Here is an 18467-nt window from a genome sequence, read left to right as displayed (position 1 = left end):
TACAGTTTCCAGATTTGTTAGTGTCCAGGGACTCTGTGGGACGAGGCTCACATGCTGCCAGGGTCCCCTTGCAAAGCTCAGGGCCTTTATGATCCAGGAACCACCAGGGGTCCCAGAAGCTTGGGTTTATGCGGGCTATATCTGTCAGCATTTATGGCATTTAAAATTAAAACTAAGACATTTAAAATAAATATATTCAATTAAAAATAAAGATATAAATCATTTGCAACACCAAGTACTATAGCCCACCAGGCTCCTCTGTCCATGGGATTCTCCAGGCAAGAATACTGGAGTGGGTTGCCATTCCCTTCTCCAGGGGATCTTCCCGACCCAGGGATCGAACCTGGGTCTCTCACATTGCAGGCAGATTGTTTACCATCTGAACCACCAGGGAAGCCCCTATTGCATGTTAATATACCATTTTAAAGAAAAATAAAGGAACCAGTGCTGAATATCCATTGGAAGGACTGATGCTGAAACTGAAGCTCCAATACTTTGGCCACCTGACTTGAATTGCTGACTCATTGGAAAAGACCCTGATGCTGGGAAACGTTGAAGACAGGAGGAGAAGGGGGCAACAGAAGATGAGAGGCTTGGTTGGCATCACCGACTCAATGGACTTGAGTTTGAGCAAACTCCAGGAGATAGTAAAGGACAGGGAAGCCTGGCGGGCTGCAATCCATGAGGTCACAAGAGTCAGACATGACTGAGCAACTGAACAACAACCAGGATGGAGGCTTGTTACAAGGAGAACCAGCCCGGTCATTAGAGAGCTGGAACTTTCAGGCCTGCCCCCTGATTCCTGGTGAGTCAATCACTATTGGCCAGTGACTTAGTCAATCATGACTATATAATGAATCCTCCCATTAAAAAAAAAAGTGCTGATTCAAATGTTTTCTTTTTAATGGCTGAGTAATACTCCATTGAGTATATGTACCACAGCTTTCTTATCCATTCATCTGCTGATGGACATCTAGGTTGCTTCCATGTCCTGGCTATTATAAACAGTGCTGCGATGAACATTGGGGTACACGTGTCTCTTTCCCTTCTGGTTTCCTCAGTGTGTATGCCCAGCAGTGGGATTGCTGGATCATAAGGCAGTTCTATTTCCAGTTTTTTAAGGAATCTCCACACTGTTCTCCATAGTGGCTGTACTAGTTTGCATTCCCACCAACAGTGTAAGAGGGTTCCCTTTTCTCCACACCCTCTCCAGCATTTATTGCTTGTAGACTTTTGGATCGCAGCCATTCTGACTGGCGTGAAATGGTACCTCATAGTGGTTTTGATTTGCATTTCTCTGATAATGAGTGATGTTGAGCATCTTTTCATGTGTTTGTTAGCCATCTGTATGTCTTCTTTGGAGAAATGTCTATTTAGTTCTTTGGCCCATTTTTTGATTGGGTCATTTATTTTTCTGGAGTTGAGCTGTAGGAGTTGCTTATATATTTTTGAGATTAGTTGTTTGTCAGTTGCTTCATTTGCTATTATTTTCTCCCATTCTGAAAGCTGCCTTTTCACCTTGCTAATAGTTTCCTTTGATGTGCAGAAGCTTTTAAGTTTAATTAGGTCCCATTTGTTTATTTTTGCTTTTATTTCCAATATTCTGGGAGGTGGGTCATAGAGGATCCTGCTGTGATGTATGTGGTAGATGAAACTGGAGCCTATTATACAGAGTGAAGTAAGCCAGAAGGAAAAACACCAATACAGTATAATAACGCATATATATGGAATTTAGAAAGATGGTAACAATAACCCTGTGTACGAGACAGCAGAAGAGACACTGATGTATAGAACAGTCTTATGGACTCTATGGGAGAGGGAGAGGGTGGGAAGATTTGGGAGAATGGCATTGAAACATGTAAAATATCATGTATGAAACGAGATGCCAGTCCAAGTTCAATGCACGATACTGGATGCTTGGGGCTAGTGCACTGGGACGACCCAGAGGGATGGTATGGGGAGGGAGGAGGGAGGAGGGTTCAGGATGGGGAACACATGTATACCTGTGGCGGATTCATTTTGATATTTGGCAAAACTAATACAATTATGTAAAGTTTAAAAATAAAATTTAAAAAAAATAATAAAATCCAGACATAGTTTACTATCAAAAAAAATTTAAAAATAAAGCAAAGTGTTACTTGCAAAAAAAAAAAAAAAAGTGCTTTCTTACCCTTTTTGAGAATTCCCAAGTCAGGGAACCAGGAAGGTTCTATGTGCCAGCGTGCTGGGCCCCCAGCTCCACAAAAAAAAAGAAGACCTTTGTTCAGGACTTTGCCCTGCATGTCTGTTCATCTGCTTCTTAATTCATATCCGTTAATTTTTTTTAATAGTAAATCACTAAACTAGTGAGTAAACATAAAGTTTCCCTGAACTCTGCTAGCCATTCTATCCAATTAAGGGAATGACCAGAGGAGAGGCTCTTAGATGCCTCTAATTGACAGTCAGTCAGTCAGAGGCACAGGCAGCAACCTGGCCCTGGGTTTGGTGTTGTTGAAAGTGGAGGGTGGGATCTGATTCTATCTCTGGGTTGATAGCATCAGGACTGAGTGGGATTCATGGATTCCATACTGCCACAGAGAGCTGCTTGGTCAGGAGAAGCCTCCACATGCAGTCATTGGAACTGGGTCCAGCAACTCTTCTCAGTATGAGACCATGGAGTAAGGTTAAAAATGTACCCCTATGTTAGTAGCAGCACTGTTCACAATAGCCAAGACACAGAAGCAATCTGAATGTCCACCAAGAGATGAATGAATCAAGAGGATGTGGCACATATACACAATGGAATATTACTCAGCCATAAAAAGAAATGAATTTGACTCCATTCTAGTGAGGTGGAAAGAACCTAAAATACAGAGTGAAGTAAGTCAGAAAAATAAAACAAATATTGTATATTAATGCATGTATACAGAATCTAGAGAAATGGTACTGGTGAACCTATTTGCAGGGAAGGATGGAAACGCAAATGTAGAGGGACTTATGGATGCGGTGGGGGAGGAGAGGGTGGGACGGATGGAGGAAGTGGCACCAACATACACACATGAGCATATACACCACGAGCATTGCTGAGAAGCTGCTGTGTAACACGGGGAGCCCGGTCTGCACTCTGATGACCTAGAGGGGTGGGATGGGGGAGGGGAGGGAGACTCAACAGGGAGGTGAGATATATATATATCACTGGAGAAGGGAATGGCAAACAACTTCAGCATTCTTGCCTTGAGAACAGTATGAAAAGGCAAAAAGATAGGACACTGAAAGATGAACTCCTCAGGTCAGTAGGTGCCCAATATGCTACTGGAGATCAGTGGAGAAGTAACTCCAGAAAGAATGAATAGATGGAGCCAAAGCAAAAACAACACACAGCTGTGGATGTGACTGGTGATGGAAGCAAGGTCTGATGCTATAAAGAGCAATATTGCATAGGAACCTGGAATGTTAAGTCCATGAATCAAGGCAAATTGGAAGTGATCAAACAGGAGATGGCAAGATTGAATGTCGACATTTTAGGAGTCAGCAAACTAAAATGGACTGGAATGGGTGAATTTAACGCAGATGACCATTATATCTACTACTGTGAGCAAGAATCCGTTAGAAGAAATGGAGTAGCCATCATAGTTAACAAGAGTCCAAAATGCAGTACTTAGATGCAGTTTCAAAAACGACAGAATGATCTCTTCATTTCCATGGCAAACCATTCAGTATCATGATAATCCAAAGCTATGTCCCAACCAGTAATGCTGAAGAAGCTGAACGATTCTATGAAGATCTACAAGACCTTTTAGAACTAACACCCAAGAAAGATGTCCTTTTCATTATAGGGGACTGGAATGCAAAAGTAGGAAGTTAAGAAACACCTGGAGTAACAGGCAAATTTGGCCTTGGAATAGGGAATGAAGCAGGGCAAAGACTAATAGAGTTTTGCCAAGAAAATGCACTGGTCATAACAAACACCCTCTTCCAACAACACAAGAGAAGACTCTATACATGGACATCACCAGATGGCCAACACCGAAATCAGATTGATTATATTCTTTGCAGCCAAAGATGGAGAAGCTCTATATAGTCAGCAAAAACAAGACCGGGAGCTGACTGTGGCTCAGACCATGAACTCCTTATTGCCAAATTTAGACTTAAATTGAAGTAGGGAAAACCACTAGACCATTCAGGTATGACCTAAATCAAATCCCTTATGATTATACAGTGGAAGTGAGAAATAGATTTAAGGGCCTAGATCTGATAGATAGAGTGCCTGATGAACTATGGAATGAGGTTCGTGACATTGTACAGGAGACAGGGATCAAGACCATCCCCATGGAAAAGAAATGCGAAAAAGCAAAATGGCTGTCTGGGGAGGCCTTACAAATAGCTGTGAAAAGAAGAGAAATGAAAAGCAAAGGAGAAAAGGAAAGATATAAGCATCTGAATGCAGAGTTCCAAAGAATAGCAAAAAGAGATAAGAAAGCCTTCCTCATTGATCAGTGCAAAGAAATAGAGGAAAACAGTAGAATGGGAAAGACTAGAGATCTCTTCAAGAAAATTTGAGATACCAAGGGAACATTTCATGCAAAGATGAGCTCAATAAAGGACAGAAATGGCATGTACCTAACAGAAGCAGAAGATATTAAGAAGAGGTGGCAAGAATACACAGAAGAGCTGTACGAAACAGATCTTCATGACCCAGATAATCAGGATGGTGTGATCACTCACCTAGAGCCAGACATCCTGGAATGTGAAGTCAAGTGGGCCTTAGGAAGCATCACTACTAACAAAGATAGTGGAGGTGATGGAATTCCAATTGAGCTATTTCAAATCCTGAAAGATGATGCTGTGAAAGCACCGCACTCAATATGCCAGCAAATTTGGAACACTCAGCAGTGGCCACAGGACTGGAAAAGGTCAGCTTTCATTCCAGCCCCAAAGAAAGGCAATGCCAAAGAATGCTCAAACTAGTGCACAATTGCACTCATCTCACACATTAGTAAAGTAATTCTCCAAGCCAGTCTTCAGCAATATGTGAACCATGAACTTCCAGATGTTCAAGCTGATTTTAGAAAAGGCAGAGGAACCAGAGATCAAATTGCCAACATCTGCTGGATCATTGAAAAAGTAAGAGTTCCAGAAAAACATCTGCTTTATTGACTATGCCAAAGCCTTTGACTGTGTGGATCACAATAAACTTTGGAAAATTCTGAAAGAGATGGGAATGCCAGACCACCTGACCTGCCTCTTGAGAAATCTGTTTGCAGGTCAGGAAGCAACAGTTAGAACTGGACATGGAACAACAGATGATCCAAATAGGAAAAGGAATACATCAAGACTGTATATTGTCACCCTGCTTATTTAACTTATATGCAGAGTACATCATGAGAAACACTGGGCTGGATGAAGCACAAGCGGGAATCACGATTGCCAGAAGAAATATCAGCAACTTCAGATATGCAGATGACACCACCCTTATGGCGGTGTCATAAGCGTGACACCTTATGACAAAATGTCATAAGTGAAGAAGAACTAAAGAGCCTCTTGATGAAAGTGAAAGTGGAGAGTGAAAAGTTGGCTTAAAGCTCAACATTCAGAAAACTAAGATTATGGCATCCAGTCCCATCACTTCATGGCAAATATATGGGGAAACAGTGGAAACAGTGGCTGACTGTATTTTGGGGGACTCCAAAATCACTGCAGATGGTGATTGCAGCAATGACATTAAAAGACGGTACTCCTTGGAAGTAAAGTTATGACCAACCTAGACAGCATATTAAAAAGCAGAGACATTACAACAAAGGTCCATCTAGTCAAGGCTATGGTTTTTCCAGTAGTCACATATGGATGTGAGAGTTGGACTATAAAGAAAGCTGAGTGCCAAAGAATTGATGCTTTTAAACTGTGGTGTTGGAGAAGACTCTTGAGAGTCCCTTGGACTGCAAGGAGATCCAACCAGTCCATCATAAAAGAAATCAGTCCTGAATATTCATTGGAAGGACTGATGCTGAAGCTGAAGCTCCAATACTTTGGCCACCTGATGTGAAGAGCTGACTCATTGGAAAAGACCCTGATGCTGGGAAAGATTGAAGGCAGGAGGAGAAGGGGATGACAGAGGATGAGATGGTTGGATGGCATCACCGACTCAATGGACATGAGTTTGAGTAAACTCTGGGAGTTGGTGATGGACAGGGAGGCCTGGCGTGCTGCAGTCCATGGGGTTTCAACCAACTAAGTCAGACACAACTGAGCAACTGAATTAAACTGATATATATATATATATATATATATATATACACATACACATATATATATATAATTATGGCTGATTCAAGTTGTTATACAGCAGAAACCAACACAACATTTTAAATATTTAAAACAACAGACATTGTTTTAAAAAGAATGAAATGATGTCATTTGCAGCAACATGGATAAAACTAGAGATTATCGTGCTGAGGTAAGTCAGACAAAGACAAACACCACACGACGTCACTTACATGTGGAATCTAAACTATGACACAAATGAACGTACTCACGAAACAGAAACCGACCCACAGGCATAGAGAACGGACGTGTGGTTGCCAAGTGGGGGCAGGCGGGCGGAGGAGGGATGGACTGGGTGTTTGAGATTAGCAGATTCAAACTCCCATATATAGGATGAAGAAACAACAAGGTCCTACTGTAGAACACAGGGAAGTGTATTCGATATCCTATGATAAACCGTAGTGGAAAAGCATATAAAAAAAGAATATGTATAATGGAATCACTTTGCTGTACAGCAGAAATTAACACAATGTTGTAAGTCAACGATATTTCAATTTTTACAAAACATGCAGGCAACACTATATAATGTGCACAGACACACACTTTTGTTGTGGAAGCACAAAAGCACTGCAGGTGTGACCCACGACGAGCAAGAGGTGAGGGTAACCCAGATGGTGAGGGGGTGTCACCTTGCACCAAGGCCACAGAAGCGGGGCCCAGAACCAAGGCCATTTCCAGAACTTACTGAAACTCTTTGTAACCATTGCCAAAAGTACCCTCGATCATCACTTAACAGGCTTCCTAACTCCAAAATAGGCAAAGAGGCCCAATCCAGTAGTCACCATATAACGCCCTAACCCACCACTTAATGCCACCCTTCCAGCAGGAATTTTTTTTGTCTTGAGGTAATAAAAATTGGCTACTAACCCATGAAAAGGGCTTCCCTCATAACTCCATTGGTAAAGAATCTGACTGCAGTGGAGGAGACCCCAGTTCGATTCCTGGGTCAGGAAGATCCACTGGAGAAGGGCTAGGCTACCCACTCCAGTATTCTTGGGCTTTCCTTGTGGCTCAGCTAGTAAAGAATTCGCCTGTGAGGCGGGAGACCTGGCTTCCATCCCTGGGTTGGGAAGACCCCCTAGAGAAGGGAAAGGCTACCCACTCCAGTATTCTGGCCTGGAGAATTCCATGGACTGTAGAGTCCATGGGGTCGCAAAGAGTCAGACACAACTGAGCACCTTTCACTTCACAACCCATGAAAAGCATCAGCTCTCCCTTGGCCTGTCAGGAGGTCGGCTGCTGTGCTCTCAGGGCCCTCATTGTCTCTGCTGTCTGCTCTCAATAAACTCACTCCTTTATTAAATGCTCTGTGTCTGTAAACTCTTTTCCAACCTGAGCTTGGACTGCCATGACACTAAGTTAGACCAGTCTGCAGCAACTCACCACCGCAGCTATCAAGTCTTTGAATGGCGGCCGATCTACTTTGAGATGTGCCTTATGTATAATATACAACCAGATTTCTGCACTTAGTATGGAAAAGATACACAAAAATCTCTTTACCCTCCAGTCTCCCAAGAGTGGCACTTGCATTTGCATCAGGGCAAGTGACAGGATGGAGCATGGGGCACCCTCTGAAATCCCTGACATCCAGTCCCCGGGGTGGCCACTGAATGAACACAGAGATGAAATAGCAGAGGCTGAATTGACAGCCCTGGTGACCGGCATAGGGGCGGGGCCCCTCAATGGAGAACAAGAAGAGGCTGAGTTTTGGCAAAAGTCTGAGTTTAGGGTCCTAAGGGACCCTGAGGAGGGCAGTGAGCAGGCCGTTCGCTGAAAGCACAGAGGTCTGCAGAGAGCTGGAGGTTGCTACACTGCCAAACCTGGGCTCACAAAACTCCCACAAATGCCACTTGAAAAAAGAGCCTTGGTCCCACTTGTGGCTAGAACAAGGCAAGGGGTCGAAGCACAGTGAAGAACTGAGTTCAGACCCCTGTTCTCACACCAGCTCCATCCCAGGCACACAGCCCGTTCCCTAAGCTTAGGTTTTCCTACCTTTGAAATGCTGTTTCCAAGATTAAGGGAGGCAGCAATCTTAAAGTGCTTGTCACACAGGGCCTGGCCCATAAAGAGCTCGCAACACAAACTAGCCATTGGTCAGATGACACCACACTGACAGAGATGGTGGTGGGCATAGGATTCAGGCTGGTGTGGGCTCGGGCAAGGCTAATTGGTTGCTCAGGTGAGGGTGGGGTTTCAGGAAACTCCTGGAGCTTTTCCCTGCCTCCAGGAAGGGTTGGCGATGGCAAGAGGTGAAGGAGGCAGGAGGTGGCAGAGCTTACAGCTCTGGGCAGCTCCACGGTGGTAGACGAAGGAGAACTGAAGTCTTGCATTTAAGGAAAAATAACCTGAGCTATGCTCAAAGGCAGAAGGGGCTCCTGGGGCCAGCCTGCTGCACAGGAGCAGGGGGCACTGCCTCCAGGGCCGATGGTTCAGACGGCCCTGCCGGTGCACTTGGAAGAGGCTCCCAGCAAAGACAATGTCCCAGCAGGGCCAGGACACGAGATGGGGGGTGAGGGTCCAGGGATGGACACAGGTGTTGAGGGGACTGTGTGAGCCAAGGCTGGGAGGAGAAGGAGCAGGTGGATAAAAAGTCCTTAAAATGAGCAAAGTTGAGGCCACTGCTGAGTCTACGCTGCCCCAGGCAGAGAGACCCCTTCAGAGAACATAGTCTTTGGCCTTTCACTGGATGAGAGTGGAGTCTCCAGCAGGATTCCAGCCTCTGACACAGAGACCACGCCTACCCCCACCTCCCCAAGCTGCTGAGAAGAGGAAGTAACGTGCCAGGCGGGATTTATGAAATAACACAGTCACTGGTGCTCTTATATGCAAACGTTTGCAAATATGCCAAATGTTCAGAAATTTTCCCCCCTTGGGTGATTAATCTCACTGTTTCAGCTTTTTTTTAATGTTCATCTGACAGATGGCAAGGGCACCACCAGCTTCACCCCTGCACCCTGGCTCAGAGAAGGGGTGCCCTCCCTGGGTATTCTCAGCAGCTGGCCCCAGGCAGGAAGGAGGGCACAGACCAAGCACCAGAGTTCTGTACCAGGTTCAAAAGTGTTCAATTCAGTCCCCCAAATTCTTATTCACCTAGAACATGACCTTATCTGCAAATAGGGTCTTTGCAGATCACTCTGGACTAGAGAGGGACCTAAAGCCAACAAAGTCCTTATAAGAAGCAGAGAGGGCACACAGAGAGAGCCGGAGGACACCAAAAGTGGGGTCAGGTATAACGTGATATGTATGTGCATGGGCCCAGGTATGCCTGGGACTGCTGGCTCCCAGAGCCTAGAGGGAGGAAGAGAATGAGTTCTTTAGGGCTTCAAGAAGGAGCCAACCCTGCCAACTACCTGACCTTAGACTTCTGGCCTCCAGACTATGAGATAATATATATTTGTTGTTTTAATCCATGAAGTGTGACAGCAGTCCAGGGAACTAAGACAAGCTCCTACAATGTCCAGGTCAATTAGATGGTCCAGGCTCCTAAGATGGTCCCAGGCCCTGAGATGGTCCGGCCCCTGAGATGTTCCCAGCCACTGAGATGGTCCCGGCCTCTTAGATGGTCCAGGCCCCTGAGATGGTCCACGCCCTAAGATGGTCCAGGCCCCTGTATGGTCCAGACCCTGAAATGTTCCAGGACCCTGATATGTCCAGGCCTATGACATGATCCAGGCCCCTGAGATGGTCCAAGACCCTGAGATGGTGCAGACCTAGGAGATGGTCCAGGTCCCTGAGATGGTCCAGGTCCTGAGATGGTCCAGGCTCCTGAGATGGTCCCAGCCTCTGAGATGGTCCAGGCCCCTGATATGGCCAGGTCACCAAGATGGTCCAGGCCCCTGAGATGGTCCAGGCGCCTGAGATGGTCCAGACCCTGAGATGGTCCAGGCCCCTGAGATGGTCCAGGCCTCTGAGATGGTCCCAGCCCATGAGATGGTCCATGCCTCTGAGATGGTCTAGGCCCTGAGATGGTCCAGGTCACTGAGATGGTCCAGGTACCTGATGGTCCAGCCTCTGAGATTATCCCGGCCTCTGAGATGGTCCAGGCCTCTGAGATGGTCCACGCCCTGAGACGGTCCAGGTCCCTGAGATGATCCAGGCCTCTGAGATGATCCCTGCCTCTGAGATGGTCCACGCCTCTGAAAAGGTCCACACCCTGAGATGGTCCAGGTCCCTGAGATGGTCCAGACCCTGAGATGGTCAGGCCCCTGAGATGGTCCAGGTCACCAAGATGGTCCAGGTCCCTGATATGGTCCCAGCTTCTGAGATGGTCCTGGCCCCTGAGATGCTCCATGCCCTGAGATGGTCAATGCCCCTGAGATGGTCCAGGTCACTGAGATGGTCTAGGTCCCTGAGATGGTCCAGGTCCCTGAGATGGTCCAGGCCACTGAGATGGTCACAGCCTCTCAGATGGTCCATGCCCTGAGATGGTCCAGGCCCCTGAGATGATCCAGGCCTCTGAGATGGTCCAGGCCTCTGAGATGGTCCCAGCCCCTGAGATGGTCCATGCCATGAGATGGTCCATGTCCCTGAGATTGTCCAGGCCCTGAGATGGTCCAGGTCACTGAGATGGTCCAGGTCCCTGAGTTGGTCCAGGTCGCTGAGATGATCCAGGCCTCTGAGATGATCCTGGCCTCTGAGATGGTCCAAGCCTCAGAGATGATCCCAGCCTCTGAGATGCGCCAGGCCTCTGAGATGGTCCACGCCCTGAGATGGTCCAGGTCCCTGAGATGGTCCAGGCCACTGAGATGGTCACAGCCTCTCAGATGGTCCACGCCCTGAGATGGTCCAGGCCCCTGAGATGATCCAGGCCTCAGAGATGATCCCGGCCTCTGAGATGATCCCGGCCTCTGAGATGGTCCACGCACTGAGATGGTCCACGCCCTGAGATCATCCAGGCCCCTGAGATGGTCCAGGCCTCGGAGATGGTCCCAGCCCCTGACATGGTCCATTCCATAAGATGGACCATGCCCCTGAGATGGTCCAGGCCCTGAGATGGTCCAGGTCCCTGATATGGTCCCAGCTTCTGAGATGGTCCTGGCCCCTGAGATGGTTCAGGCCCTGAGATGGTCCAGGTCCCTTAGATGGTCCAGGCCTCTGAGATGGTCCAGGTCCCTGAGATGGTCCAGGTCCTGAGATGGTCCAGGTTCCTGAGATGGTCCTGGCCTCTGAGATTATCCCGGCCTCTGAGAAGGTCCCGGCCCTTGAGATGGTCCAGGCCTCTGAGGAGGTCCCGGCCCCTGAGATGGTCCAGGCCTCTGAGATGGTCCAGGCCCCAGAGATGATCCAGGCCTCTGAGATGGTCCAGTCGCCTGATGGTCCAGACCCTGCCATAGTTCAGGTCCCTGAGATGGTCCAGGCCCCTGTATGGTCCAGACCCTGAAATGTTCCAGGACCCTGATATGTCCAGGCCTATGACATGATCCAGGCCCCTGAGATGGTCCAAGACCCTGAGATGGTGCAGACCTAGGAGATGGTCCAGGTCCCTGAGATGGTCCAGGTCTGAGATGGTCAGGCTCTGAGATGGTCCCAGCCTCTGAGATGGTCCAGGCCCCTGATATGGCCAGGTCACCAAGATGGTCCAGGCCCTGAGATGGTCCAGGCGCCTGAGATGGTCCAGACCCTGAGATGGTCCAGGCCCTGAGATGGTCCAGGCCTCTGAGATGGTCCCAGCCCATGAGATGGTCCATGCCTCTGAGATGGTCTAGGCCCTGAGATGGTCCAGGTCACTGAGATGGTCCAGGTACCTGATGGTCCAGCCTCTGAGATTATCCCGGCCTCTGAGATGGTCCAGGCCTCTGAGATGGTCCACGCCCTGAGACGGTCCAGGTCCTGAGATGATCCAGGCCTCTGAGATGATCCCTGCCTCTGAGATGGTCCACGCCTCTGAAAAGGTCCACACCCTGAGATGGTCAGGTCCCTGAGATGGTCCAGACCCTGAGATGGTCAGGCCCTGAGATGGTCCAGGTCACCAAGATGGTCCAGGTCCCTGATATGGTCCCAGCTTCTGAGATGGTCCTGGCCCTGAGATGCTCCATGCCCTGAGATGGTCAATGCCCCTGAGATGGTCCAGGTCACTGAGATGGTCTAGGTCCCTGAGATGGTCCAGGTCCCTGAGATGGTCAGGCCACTGAGATGGTCACAGCCTCTCAGATGGTCCACGCCCTGAGATGGTCCAGGCCCCTGAGATGATCCAGGCCTCTGAGATGGTCAGGCCTCTGAGATGGTCCCAGCCCTGAGATGGTCCATGCCATGAGATGGTCCATGTCCCTGAGATTGTCCAGGCCCTGAGATGGTCCAGGTCACTGAGATGGTCCAGGTCCTGAGTTGGTCAGGTCGCTGAGATGATCCAGGCCTCTGAGATGATCCTGGCCTCTGAGATGGTCCAAGCCTCAGAGATGATCCCAGCCTCTGAGATGCGCCAGGCCTCTGAGATGGTCCACGCCCTGAGATGGTCAGGTCCCTGAGATGGTCCAGGCCACTGAGATGGTCACAGCCTCTCAGATGGTCCACGCCCTGAGATGGTCCAGGCCCCTGAGATGATCCAGGCCTCAGAGATGATCCCGGCCTCTGAGATGATCCCGGCCTCTGAGATGGTCCACGCACTGAGATGGTCCACGCCCTGAGATCATCCAGGCCCCTGAGATGGTCCAGGCCTCGGAGATGGTCCCAGCCCCTGACATGGTCCATTCCATAAGATGGACCATGCCCCTGAGATGGTCCAGGCCCTGAGATGGTCCAGGTCCCTGATATGGTCCCAGCTTCTGAGATGGTCCTGGCCCCTGAGATGGTTCAGGCCCTGAGATGGTCCAGGTCCCTTAGATGGTCCAGGCCTCTGAGATGGTCCAGGTTCCTGAGATGGTCCTGGCCTCTGAGATTATCCCGGCCTCTGAGAAGGTCCCGGCCCTTGAGATGGTCCAGGCCTCTGAGGAGGTCCCGGCCCCTGAGATGGTCCAGGCCTCTGAGATGGTCCAGGCCCCAGAGATGATCCAGGCCTCTGAGATGGTCCAGTCGCCTGATGGTCCAGACCCTGCCATAGTTCAGGTCCCTGAGATGGTCCAGACCCCTGAGATGGTCCCAGCCTCTGAGATGGCCCATGCCCCTGATTGGTCCATGCCCTGATGATGGTTCATGCCCCTGAGATGGTCCAGGTCCCTGAGATGGTCCAGGTCACCAAGATGGTCCAGGCCCCTGAGATGGTCACAGCCTCTGAAATGGTCCAGCCCCCTGAGATGGTCCATGCCCTGAGATGGTCCAGGCCCCTGAGATGGTCCAGGCCCCTGAAATGGTCCAGGCCTCTGAGATAGTCCATGCTCCTGAGATGGTCCCAGCCTCTGAATTTGTTCCAGACTGAGATGGTCCAGGTCACTGAGATGGTCCACACTCCTGAGATGGGCCCAGCCTCTGAGATGGTCCCGGCCGCTGAGATGGTCCAGGCCCCTGAGATGTCCAGGCCTCTGAGATGGTCTAGGCCCCTGAGACGATCCAGGCCCCTTAGATGGTCCAGGCCTCTGAGATGGTCCAGGTCCCTGAGATGTCCAGGCCTCTGAGATGGTCCAGGCCCCTGAGATGGTCCTGGCCCGTGAGATGCTCCTTGCCCTGAGATTGTCCATATCCCTGAGATGGTCCAGGCCCTGAGATGGTTCAGGCCCCTGAGATGGTCCAGGTCCCTGATATAGTCCAGGTCACCTAGATGATCCAGGTGCCTGCGCTGGTCCAGGTCCCTGAAATGGTCCACGCCCAGAGATGGTCCAGGCCCCTTAGAGGTCCCAGCCTCTGAGATGGTACATGCCCCTGAGATGGTCCATGCCACTGAGATGGTCCAGGCCCTGAGATGGTCCAGGCCCCTGAGATGGTCCAGGTCCCTTATATGTCCAGGCCTCTGAGATGGTCCAGGCCCCTGAGATGGTCCAGGCCCCTGAGATAATACAGGCCTCTGAGATGGTCCAGGTCCCTGAGATGGTCCAGGCCCCTGCTATAATACAGGCCTCTGAGATGGTCCAGGCCCCTGCAATGGTCCAAGTCCCTGAGATGGTCCAGGCCCCTGAGATGGTCCAGACCCTGAGATGGCCAGGTCCCTGAGATGGTCCAGGCGCCAGAGATGGTCCAGACCCTGAGATGGTCCAGGTCCCTGAGATGGTCCAGGTCCATGAGATGGTCCCGACCCTGCGATGGTTCCGGCCTCTGACATGCCTCTGGCTTCTGAGATGGTCGAGGCCCCTGAGATGGTCCAGGTCACTGAGATGGTCCAAGCCCCTGAGGTGGTCCAGGTCCTGAGATGGTCCAGGCTCCTAAGATGGTCCTGGCCTCTAAGATGGTCCAGGTCCCTGAGATGTTCCAGGCCCTGGCGATGGTCTAGGTTGCTGAGATGGTCCAGGCCCCTGAGATGGTCCACGCCCCTGAGATGCTCCAGGCCCCTGAGATGGTCCAGGCCCCTGAGATGGTCCAAGCCTCTGAGATGGCCCCAGCCCATGAGATGGTCCATGCCATGAGATGGTCCATGCCTCTGAGATGGTCTAGGCCCTGAGATGGTCCAGGTCACTGAGATGGTCCAGGTACCTGATGGTCCAGGCCTCTGAGATTATCCCGGCCTCTGAGATGGTCCAGGCCTCTGAGATGGTCCACGCCCTGAGATGGTCCAGGTCCCTGAGATGGTCCAGACCCTGAGATGGTCAGGCCCCTGAGAAGGTCCAGGTCACCAAGATGGTCCAGGTCCCTGATATGGTCCCAGCTTCTGCGATGGTCCTGGCCCCTGAGATGCTCCATGCCCTGAGATGGTCAATGCCCCTGAGATGGTCCAGGTCACTGAGATGGTCCAGGTCACAAAGATGGTCCAGGCCACTGAGATGGTGACAGCCTCTGAGATGGTCCACACCCTGAGATGGTCCAGGCCCCTGAGATGGTCCAGGGCCCTGAGATGATCCAGGCCTCTGAGATGGTCCAGGCCTCTGAGATGGTCCCAGCCCCTGAGATGGTCCATGCCATGAGATGGTCCATGTCCCTGAGATTGTCCATGCCCTCAGATGGTCCAGGTCACTGAGATGGTCCAGGTCCCTGAGTTGGTCCAGGTCGCTGAGATTTTCCAGGCCTCTGAGATGATCCTGGCCTCTGAGATGGTCCAAGCCTCAGAGATGATCCCAGCCTCTGAGATGGGCCAGGCCTCTGAGATGGTCCACGCCTCTAAAAAGGTCCACGCCCTGAGATGGTCCAGGTCCCTGAGATGGTCCAGGTCCCTGAGATGGTCCATGCCATGAGATGGTCCATGCTCCTGAGATGGTCCATGCTCCTGAGATGGTTCAGGCCCTGAGATGGTCCAGGTCCCTGAGATGGTCCAGGCCTCTGAGATGGTCCACGCCCTGAGATGGTCCAGGTCCCTGAGATGGTCCAGGTCCTGAGATGGTCCAGGTTCCTGAGATGGTCCAGGCCTCTGAGATGGTCCAGACCCTGAGATGGTCCAGGTCCCTGAGATGTTCCAGGCCCTTGCGATGGTCTAGGTCGCTGAGATGGTCCAGGCCCCTGAGATGGTCCACGCCCTGAGATGGTCCAGACCCCTGAGATGGTCCCAGCCTCTGAGATGGCCCATGCCCCTGATTGGTCCATGCCCTGATGATGGTTCATGCCCCTGAGATGGTCCAGGCCCTGAGATGGTCCAGGTCCCTGAGATGGTCCAGGTCACCAAGATGGTCCAGGCCCCTGAGATGGTCACAGCCTCTGAGATGGTCCAGCCCCTGAGATGGTCCACGCCCTGAGATGGTCCAGGCCCCTGAGATGGTCCAGGTCCCTGAGATGGTCCAGGCCCCTGAAATGGTCCAGGCCTCTGAAATGGTCCATGCTCCTGAGATGGTCCCAGCCTCTGAGATTGTTCCAGACTGAGATGGTCCAGGTCACTGAGATGGTCCACACTCCTGAGATGGGCCCAGCCTCTGAGATGGTCCCGGCCGCTTGAGATGGTCCAGGCCCCTGAGATGGTCCAGACCCTGAGATGGCCAGGTCCCTGAGATGGTCCAGGCGCCAGAGATGGTCCAGACCCTGAGATGGTCCAGGTCCCTGAGATGGTCCAGGTCCCTGAGATGGTCCAGGTCCATGAGATGGTCCCGACCCTGCGATGGTTCCGGCCTCTGACATGCCTCTGGCTTCTGAGATGGTCGAGGACCCTGAGATGGTCCAGGTCACCGAGATGGTCCAAGCCCCTGAGGTGGTCCAGGTCCTGAGACGGTCCAGGTCCTGAGATCGTCCAGGCTCCTGAGATGTCCAGGCCTCTGAGATGGTCTAGGCCCCTGAGACGATCCAGGCCCCTTAGATGGTCCAGGCCTCTGAGATGGTCCAGGTCCCTGAGATGTCCAGGCCTCTGAGATGGTCCAGGCCCCTGAGATGGTCCAGGCCCTGAGATGGTTCAGGCCCCTGAGATGGTCCAGGTCCCTGATATAGTCCAGGTCACCTAGATGATCCAGGTGCCTGCGCTGGTCCAGGTCCCTGAAATGGTCCACGCCCAGAGATGGTCCAGGCCCCTTAGAGGTCCCAGCCTCTGAGATGGTACATGCCCCTGAGATGGTCCATGCCACTGAGATGGTCCAGGCCCTGAGATGGTTCAGGCCCCTGAGATGGTCCAGGTCCCTGATATAGTCCAGGTCACCTAGATGATCCAGGTGCCTGCGCTGGTCCAGGTCCCTGAAATGGTCCACGCCCAGAGATGGTCCAGGCCCCTTAGAGGTCCCAGCCTCTGAGATGGTACATGCCCCTGAGATGGTCCATGCCACTGAGATGGTCCAGACCCTGAGATGGTCCAGGTCCCTGAGATGGTCCAGGTCCATGAGATGGTCCCGACCCTGCGATGGTTCCGGCCTCTGACATGCCTCTGGCTTCTGAGATGGTCGAGGCCCCTGAGATGGTCCAGGTCACTGAGATGGTCCAAGCCCCTGAGGTGGTCCAGGTCCTGAGATGGTCCAGGCTCCTAAGATGGTCCTGGCCTCTAAGATGGTCCAGGTCCCTGAGATGTTCCAGGCCCTGGCGATGGTCTAGGTTGCTGAGATGGTCCAGGCCCCTGAGATGGTCCACGCCCCTGAGATGCTCCAGGCCCCTGAGATGGTCCAGGCCCTGAGATGGTCCAAGCCTCTGAGATGGCCCCAGCCCATGAGATGGTCCATGCCATGAGATGGTCCATGCCTCTGAGATGGTCTAGGCCCTGAGATGGTCCAGGTCACTGAGATGGTCCAGGTACCTGATGGTCCAGGCCTCTGAGATTATCCCGGCCTCTGAGATGGTCCAGGCCTCTGAGATGGTCCACGCCCTGAGATGGTCCAGGTCCCTGAGATGGTCCAGACCCTGAGATGGTCAGGCCCCTGAGAAGGTCCAGGTCACCAAGATGGTCAGGTCCCTGATATGGTCCCAGCTTCTGCGATGGTCCTGGCCCCTGAGATGCTCCATGCCCTGAGATGGTCAATGCCCTGAGATGGTCCAGGTCACTGAGATGGTCCAGGTCACAAAGATGGTCAGGCCACTGAGATGGTGACAGCCTCTGAGATGGTCCACACCCTGAGATGGTCCAGGCCCCTGAGATGGTCCAGGGCCCTGAGATGATCCAGGCCTCTGAGATGGTCCAGGCCTCTGAGATGGTCCCAGCCCCTGAGATGGTCCATGCCATGAGATGGTCCATGTCCCTGAGATTGTCCATGCCCTCAGATGGTCCAGGTCACTGAGATGGTCCAGGTCCCTGAGTTGGTCCAGGTCGCTGAGATTTTCCAGGCCTCTGAGATGATCCTGGCCTCTGAGATGGTCCAAGCCTCAGAGATGATCCCAGCCTCTGAGATGGGCCAGGCCTCTGAGATGGTCCACGCCTCTAAAAAGGTCCACGCCCTGAGATGGTCCAGGTCCCTGAGATGGTCCAGGTCCCTGAGATGGTCCATGCCATGAGATGGTCCATGCTCCTGAGATGGTCCATGCTCCTGAGATGGTTCAGGCCCTGAGATGGTCCAGGTCCCTGAGATGGTCCAGGCCTCTGAGATGGTCCACGCCCTGAGATGGTCCAGGTCCCTGAGATGGTCCAGGTCCTGAGATGGTCCAGGTTCCTGAGATGGTCCAGGCCTCTGAGATGGTCAGACCCTGAGATGGTCCAGGTCCTGAGATGTTCCAGGCCCTTGCGATGGTCTAGGTCGCTGAGATGGTCCAGGCCC

The sequence above is a fragment of the Bos javanicus genome, chromosome 6 (genome assembly GCF_032452875.1).
Source record: "Bos javanicus breed banteng chromosome 6, ARS-OSU_banteng_1.0, whole genome shotgun sequence".
Taxonomy (NCBI): Eukaryota; Metazoa; Chordata; class Mammalia; order Artiodactyla; family Bovidae; genus Bos; species Bos javanicus.
This window is presented reverse-complemented; position numbering follows the sequence as displayed.